Here is a 9312-nt window from a genome sequence, read left to right as displayed (position 1 = left end):
GGCTGTGAGATGTCACTTGGGTGTGAGAAAGCCAACCCATGTCCTCTGGAAGACCAACAAGGGCTCTTAACTGCGGAACCATTTCTCCAGTCCTGGATATTATGTGTTTCCCTGTGTGTATGTACATATACGACATGGGGACAGGAGCCCTAGAAGGCTAGAAGAGTGGATCAGATCTCATGGGAAATGGGTATTACACACAATTGGGAGCCACCATACAGATTCTTGGACCCAAATCTAGGTCTCTTGCAGAAGCAAAAAGTGCTTTTGACTTTGGAACTCTCTCTCCATTCCAAAAGGTGGTCCCTTTCTTGTTTTTGTTTTTGTTTTTTTTTTTTATTTTTGGTTTTGGTTTCTTGAGACAGATTCTCACTGTGTAGCTCTGATTGGCTGGCAACATGCTAGCCCAAAGCTCACAGTGATAGGCCAGCCTTTACCTCCTATACACTAGGATTAAAGGCATGTACCACCGAGCACAGTATAATTCCTTTCAGTAGTATGTCTCTTGGTGTGTAGAAAAGTTATTGGAGTTTGTTATCTTGATCCCTGAAGTTCCTTATCAAGTCTGAACGTTTTCTTATTGACATTTTCGGTGTTCTAAGTACAGAATTCTATCACGTGGAAATAACCCCTAACAACAATTAAGGATATAGAAATCAGTCCATATTTTCTATTAGATGTCTCAGGGTCAACATCTAATTTACCACTACAAAATACATAAGACAATGCCTGCATATTTTGCTGTTAACTCGGCTAAGTCCTTATTAGTGTGGGCTCTTTCTTGGCTAACCTTACTTTAAATGCACATCCTTCTGGCGATTTCCTTCCTCAACCCTCAGAAGTTTACACAATCATAATTAAATATTTTATATGAGGCCTATTTTATATTCAGGATTGCATAGTCTTGGCTGGGGAACAATACTGGGATACAACACACATTTATCATTTGCTCTGAGAACACCTGAGTTGTTTGATTTTCATTTTTTACGGATAATTTTCTTTATTTGGATACCTCTTTAGAATAATTAATCTTCAATGGTATTCTGGGAACCTTTACGGCTTGGATCTGCTTTCACCGTTTTGGCCCAGGGTATTATATAGTGTTCTAATTCTTGAATGATGCTGTAGCTCTCTAATTCTGAATAACTTTTTCTATATCTTTTATTATTATTACTTCTCAATTTGTTCTCACTGTTTCTAGGAAAATGAATTTTTTAAATCCCGTGACTATTATTCTGCTTAAATTTGTGATCTCCTTATTAATTCCTCCAGCCCTCTTCTGCTTTAGCTTCTCGGCGGTAGTAATCAGGGTGTCCCCATTCTTTCCACCCTCATCTTTTCTTCTAACACAGTCGTTCCCATGATACTCTCCCCGTGGCATAGCTTAAAACACTACTTCTCTGCTAATGAATTCCAAATTTTCTCTCTAGCCCAGGCCTTTCTCACAGACTTCAGACTCACATATCCCACCGCCTGCCCAACAATCCCACTTGGATTTCTAGCTGACAACTCAGATTTAACATGTCTGAAACTGAGACGCCTCCCTGAAGTATGTTCCGTCCACAGTGTTCTCCATCTCAATGGCTGCCAGCTCCCCGCGTTCTATGGCTCAGATCAGAAGTCTTGAATTGCCTTTGATTCTCCCCCTCCCATGGTTTATCTGTAGCAGATCATGGTGTCTCTGACTTCAAAATATACAGAGATCCTAACCAAATATGGAATGAAACTCCAATTCCACCCCTGACCCTCAAGTTCGAGTTGAAATCATTTCCCACCTAGATTAAAACAATGGCCTCCGAACCTTGATCTTCGTTTCTCACGAGAAGATGCTTCTGCTTGGTCCAGGAACGGTGTGGTTCTTGTCAGCATTATGATCTTTGCACCAGACTCTTGGGGTCTTCCACATATTCAGGGGGCTCTGAAACCTCTCATGGAGGGACATCTTCATGCTATGTTCAGATTGGAGTGCTCCTTAGAGGATCCCCACCCTGAGAAAGCAGAAAAGGGCAGAACTGGTGTTTTGGGACTGAAAGAACTGCTCTCTTTCTATAATGACCAGAGCCACTAAAGTGGGCGCTTCACTTGGGATTCGCTGCCACCTTTTACTCCTTTTTTGTTGTGCACAGGATAGGGTTGTTGTCTTTTGTTCCTTTGTTTTATTTTAACTGCACAGTTGGAAGACTCTTCTCCTTCTTTTCCACCCCATGGTCAATGACACTCACTGCTTTGCAGAGAAGGTGAAGCAACAGATTGATAAATCGTTCACGCTTTATTGTAGTTCTTTTTCTCCTGCACAATATTTACCCTCTGGGATATCTTTCTCATGCTATGACACAAAATATGGTTCTGTCCCCATCATTCATGACAAAAACAAAAACAAGCAAGTGTGGCCAGATGTATTTACTGGGCCACTTCAAGACTCGGATAAAGAGTGCTTTCAAAGTTGATGTCATAGAACTGGGAAGAAAACGCTTCCGTGCATGGAGGTTAAAATTGCCATGGAACCTGATTTACGTCATGTGAATATCTCGTTTTCCTAGTATACATTGTATGTGATTCCTGGTCCCTGGAAGGATGACTACTCTAAGCACAAGCACTTTTAAACAGTCTTGCTATAATAGAACAGAGACTGAAGGTGAGCACTTTGCTCTCAGTTCATATCTGATAGTAAAATCAAAGCATATCCCATATTTGATAGGAACATCTGAAAACTATGTCTTCCAATGAACAGAAATAAAAACAATAGACAAGACCAGCGAGCTCTTATTTGCTCACTATCTCACAACCCTCTGTTCAGAATAAATTTAACAACAGAACCAAACAACTTCAGTCATACTAAGTAAAAAGTGTTGCGAGGCCTGACAGACCCACAGTCTGGAGATACCAGGAGAAACGGCAGAAACACCGAAGCCCTGCACGGCAACCTGGGCAGACCCATGGCGTGGAGCTACTCGGAGAAACAGCACAAACACTGAAGCCCTGCACGGCAAACTTTTCTTACCACGTTCTTCCTGGCTTTCTCGTCTGACATCTCTTCTATTCAGTCTTCGTCAGTCCAGAGCCTCTCCTCTCTGAAGGAACACATCACATGATTTAATTATCTCACGTGGGCTAGAGATCTAATGCAGGAGCTATTTGTCTGGAATACAGGAGTCCTTGGTTCAATCCCTGGGGCAGATAAACAACAAAACAGAAGAAAGCAACCCCAAATGAGACAACACTGAATCCACTCATGGTCTAGGAACCTCCAAGATTGACCACATGGAGCATTCTTCACATGTAAATGGGAGTGCCGGTGTGGGAAATACCAGCTCCACGTTAATAAGTCACCAGTGATAGATTTAAAGCTTGGGTTATGGAAAGGAACCTCCTTCTGTCCCAATTCTGCTACCTCACTGCCTGTATTACTCACATCTGGCACAAAACTTTGAGCCCAACTGGCCACAAACCGTGTCCACACTAGAAGAAAGCTTGTTATCATCAGTGTTCCAGATGTGGACAAGTCATTCAGTTAGAAACAGCCAGAGTGTTAAAAAAAAAAAATCATGACACAGCTTTCTATGCAGACAAGATACTTGTGAGGTCTTTCAAGTGAATCAGCATTTCTCAAATATCCAGATGTTTCATTTACATCCAAAGGAAGGATATGTTGAATGCTGTCACACTGCTCCTAAACTCAGCCCATGTCCTACCCGGCTATCCACGAGAAACCCCGGACGCACAGTTCCTGCTTCACATCTAATTATCCCTCAGATCCAAAGTGTGGCTGAACGTCTTTCAGGAAGACTGCCGCGTTTGCTTCCTACACTGTTGATGAAGAGCGGCTTCTGCTAGAGAAATTACCCAGGATGAGTGATAGGATTCAGTACAGATACCAGGAGCCTGAAGAACTTCTTAAACAATTGGAATCTGTGGGGACACAAAGAAAAAAGAGAGAAGAAGACCAAAGAGCATCACATAGTCACAAGCTCATAGCAAACCTTTATTTCTGGAACTTGTGTAAGCACAGAGTCACAAAAAGACCCTGTAAGAGCGGCATCCATTCTGTCTAACCTGACTCCTGGTCAAGATAGAAATACAGAAGGAGAGCCTTGTCAGACTGTGTCGTGCTCCAGCTGCAGACAAGTGTCCGCCTTGTCTCTGGAGAGCAACTGCTCGTGAGCTCTCGTCAGCCCTCATCGTTGCTTGACCTCACTTTGGACCATAGGGAAGGCTGACGAGGAAAGGAAAGTGGGAAAGTCGCACATATGATCACCGAGTCCTTCCTGCCCACAGCCTACCCTGGGACACCCAGTAACCCTGCTGCAGACCCCTTCATGCCAGTGGTGCAAAGTGACTCCAGAAGCCACACACTGCACCTTTTCTGTCGAGTTTGATCTCTGAGCTTTTCTTTGCGTTTCCGAGAAAACCCTGCCTAGGGAGGTTGCCAGTGGATTAAGGAAATTTCCAAATACACAGATCACACGTATTGCCTCATTCCAGGCCCAGGGTTATTTCTCGGCACTCTGCAAATATATGTCAGAACTTTTTTATACTTCCTCATTTGCATAAATTACATCTTATTTTCCACTGTTCTGTGACTTGCTTGGTGGTACGAATTAAATCTTCCAAGAGTACCTAACATAATTAGAATCATCAGCAGTTATAAAGGAGCCAACCCCAACACTGCAGTTAATGTGTGCCATTGGGAACCAGATTTCAAGTCTGGGATGTACCTTTAAGAGAACCAGAACCTGACAGTTTCTGAGGTTCTCTCGTAGACTGAATGAGAACAAGCCTTATCTATTGAAGTTCTGTCTAAGAAGGTGAAGATACCGAGTCCACTCACTATCAAAAGAAATATCTAGCTTTGCCCTTCTCATTAGGTACAGCGGAAAATAACCAAAGCCCTAAGGGGTCCAGGCAACTGCTATGGGAATTCTGAAATCATATCATGGTTAATAGCATTTTCAATGAAGTAGCATCAGCATTTCCCCAAAAGAAGTGTGCCCTGCGGTCTAGTAATGGTAACATATTACCATATCCATTCTAATGCAAGAGAAACCATACCCAATAGATGAACATCGTCAATAGATAAAAGTTTCATAGCCTTTCAACCTGCCTTTGTTTTCTTATTAGTTCTTCATCAATGACTGGGATTTTTATTTAACCAAATGACTCTACCAAAGAATAGGAAAACACTTGAAATCATGCCTTTGAGCAAACACTAATCTACCTAAATAATGCTGGTGTTCTACTATATCAGTGTATCAATTTCTTCCTGGTTATTCAGGCCTTTTGCTCTCTACGTGCAAGCTTTAGTCTGTTTCTCTTTATCTCCCTTCTTCCTTTGCCCTCTCTGCCACTCTACCGTCTCTTTCCAGATTCTGTGCCATCCGTCTGGAGTTCTTCCTTGGCTTTCTCACTTTCTTTCCTCTTCTCTTTTTCTTTCCTTTTTCTAGATTTTTGTTCCACTGCTCAGTGCCTAGAGAAGAATATCAGTAACACCATGGGGACTGTATCTGTAGAAAAATACAAATACAAAGTCAGAGTTTAACAGTGACTGACTCGGGATTCCCCAGCTCTGATGCCACCGAAACACACCACCAACATGGCACAGTTCTTCCAGGAAAAGAAATCAAATGCATTCATTTTAATTCACAAAATAATCAGCTGCTGTAAAACCTTTTAAACCTTGGGTTCTCTCTGCTCTCCCAAGGTCTCTTTAAGCTTATGTATGTATGTATGTATGTATGTATGTATGTAGGAATTATAGCTGTGTGTCACTTATCTGGTCTCAAATCCTTTTCAGAGAAGGGAGGGGACACAAGGAGGAACAAGTTGACCAAAGATTATGTATAATCATTTTGAAGACGTACAGAGAGTGACTATTCTAAATAACCGTACATTCTTTGAAAAATAATTTTATTTATCTAACATGTGCATTCAAACATATTAAGCAAATCATGAAAACAATTTTAACACACCTTTCTATGTAGATATAATGCAAATGCTCAAATTCAGTCAACGGAAAAATTTTATTGAGACAGTATCTCATATAGTTGAGTGGCTGGCCTAGCATGCACCAAGTGACTCACACTGGCCCTGAACTCTAAGCAATCCTTCTGTCTCAGCTTCAAAAGTGTTGAGATTTTAAGCACACACCAGCACACACCAGCACACCCAGCTAAGAATTTTTCAAATGCTAATATGGTTCTTAAAAACTATTTTTTGTTATTAAATATTACTCTAAAAATAGAGGTGATCAAGAATTTTGCGCAAAATCTGTCAAATATAAACATTTTTCTTTAACGATACTAATATTTTTACATTTGCCGTATCTGTAGTTTCCTCCGAGTTTCACAATGGGGGAAAATAAATAAAAAGTATAAAGGTTGAAGATTAACTTATTTTTATGCTTTTAAAAATGAATGAAAGTGACAAAGACTAGCCAGACATCTCTAGAATGACATCCATTGCTTGCTGCCTTTGCTAAGCTGCTGCTCCTCTTCTGCAAACTTCTTTTTAGCCAAAGTACCTAGGAAATTGTGTCCTCTTGTGGTCACTGGCAAAAACAACATGTTTTCCTTGGGAAGAACCAAATCAAACAACGTGAATGGGATTTAAGGGTTCAGGAAAGCCATCTGTTGGGGCGGGGGGGGGGGGGACTTCCCAGTGAAAGGAGTTAGGATGACCAAAAGGAAAAACTGAGCCAGAAAAGCCGTGTAAATTGTCCAATGTTTACTTAAATTGCTGAGCATCCCACAGCTGAAGATAAGATATTGAAATAGCAGAACTGGGATCAGGGTAAAATGTCCCGAGGAGTTCTGTATTTCTGAGGGTTTTTCTTCAGTTTTCAGAGCAACTTGAAAATAACCAGGGAGTTAGGGAGAAGTGTGTATTTCAGTCAGGTCAACCAGCAGTGAGATGCGATGCCAATTCTCCAAGCTACACTTAATCATAAGCAGTAGAAGAATAAAATAAAGTCAAGGTGGAAACACAGGAGTCTATGTATCACTTCGCCTGGCTCTTTCTAGGATATCCAAGTCTTAAATCCCATGCTCGTCTCGAATGCAGAGAGTCAGATGTTCTAGTGATTAACATTGATGCCGCTTCCATTTGCTCATTTGTGGGGTCCTTCAGTTTCTCTTGCTTTTTAATTTTCCCCCTTACTTCTCAATTGGAACTTTCAAATTGTATAACTTTAGCTTCATATTATTAAAGAAATTCAGAGAGATGAAAGGAGAATCAGTTAGAGTCATGAAGTTAGAGTCACCAGTGGGACTAAGATGCTCAAACATCACCATGGCTGTCTGCAAGGCAGGAGTGACTGAAGTCACTGGTGCTGATATAGACTTTATATTACACTGTAATGGAATTGTCGCTTTGAAATATCAAACTGGGAAATCCCTGTAAAATGTCCAAAATTAAATGAAATCTAAGATGCACAACAACCTAAGACTTATTCAACTGTAGTTTTTCAGTATGTGCCCCCTTCTGCAGGTGGGTTCCTGTGCTTCATCTAAAAGATTCAAAGACACAGTGACTTGTCATCTATAGACTGAGGAGAGACCCTGGGGAGTCACCATGGAGTATACAGCTTTTGTATAAACCCAACTCTAAAGTCTTCCAGCTTGCTAACAATTTTACAGTGTGTTTCTTTTCTTTATCCCAAACTATTTGTAACTGACTGCTAAGAAAATGTCAGTGTACAATGAAAGTATAAGGATAATTACAGAGATGTTGCGTGTGCCCAGCATGAGAGTTCTGTCTTTTTCCCATTTTTTTCTTTTTATAAGCACTGCTCAGGAAGAACTGCAAACATGCTAAGTTTGCAGCCTGAGAGCAAAGCTCCCTGTGAATTCTCCAAGTGCAAAAGGCATTTGTTGTTTTCAGTGAACTTTTGGGGGGGGATCTTTCCTGTTCCTGAAGTAGACAAAGTGAGTTAGATCCTAATTAACCCATCATTCCCCGGTCCCCAGCTGACATCACATTGACAGAAGCTTTAAAGGGGAAGATGTAAAATTGTTTTACTTAAAAGACCAAAATCGGGTATTGAAAATAAAGGGAACTAACTCTCTGATGTTAATCTGAAACACTGTGCAAATCGCAGCCACTCTCACATCCATGAGATACCCAGAATTGTATCAGAGTTGCGGGCAAATAGAGAAGGACTCAGCTGTACCCAGCAATGACAGGAGAGAAGGCGGTTAAGAGCTGACAAGGAGCTGTATCTAAGGGACAAGGCAGCCTACCTCAGCCCATCACCCGCTGTGCACTGCTCACCAAGTCCTAGCTATTGCTGTACTGATTCACCTGGAAAGGTCCCACCTTTTGCTCAAAATATAAATCCCAGCCCCACTTAACAAGCACTTCCATCCTCCACACCTCAGAATGAGTTCAAAAGGAATTCCTATTCAGAACTAAAGTGATTCCTGGTGACCCTGTTCAAAGGATCACAGGACAGAGATGGCTCTGTTTAGGCCATTCATTTCCAATGCTCTTCTAAGCTAGGTGACTTCAAAAGCTTAGCCTAAGCCCGGTGTGTGTGTGTGTGTGGTGGTGGTGGTGGGGAACGGGACACAGGAATACCAGGGCTGGCTTGCTGACTAGAAGCCTTGATAAACCGGCACTTGCTAATGACCCGGGCTAGGCAGGAAGGTGAACTGTTTCTCCACACCTGGTTCAACCCTTCCCCTCTCTCAACAGTGCCTCTCTCTGAAGTTCACCTCCCCAATTTCGCCTCCCCCCCATCTTCCTTGGTCGCATCCCCAAAGGAAGAAATGTTCCTATCATTTGTTCTCTTTGTGTTATTTTTAATGCTCAACTAAAGGGGGGGAAATCGAGATTGATATTAATAAAGGGAAAATCAAGATAGCTGAAAAATCGAAAATTCTCTAGAGTTCCGCAGCGACCTTCTAAAAGATAATTGTGGGACACTCTGTGATTCATATTTACAAAGCAGAGCGCTTGGTAGAGTAGGAGGCAGAATTTCAGTCATGCTTTGTTTTCAAGGGATATTCTTGTCGGGGTGAAAGATGCAAATACGAGGGTGCAGGAGTGGCTTTATTTTGAGAAGAATTGGCTACGAGCTATTAAAATTAAGTGGAGGTCAAGTAGAATCTGGTTTTTAGCCAGGCTGTCATCTTAAAATATGGCAGAAGCGGGCGGGTGGGGCCGTCCAGTTGGCACGCTGTGGTCATTGTCTCTGGACGTCGGTAAAAACTGTGCGGGGCAATCCCAGGAGGTCTCTACTCTGGTGAAAGCACATTCGGATTTACTGTTCTCTGAAAAAGGTAGCTCTCCCCACAAAGACTCAGCCCTAGGACCAGA

Source organism: Myodes glareolus, chromosome 11, assembly GCF_982192425.1.
Source record: "Myodes glareolus chromosome 11, mMyoGla1.1, whole genome shotgun sequence".
In the NCBI taxonomy this organism is placed as follows: domain Eukaryota; kingdom Metazoa; phylum Chordata; class Mammalia; order Rodentia; family Cricetidae; genus Myodes; species Myodes glareolus.
Note: the sequence above shows the minus strand (reverse complement) of the source record.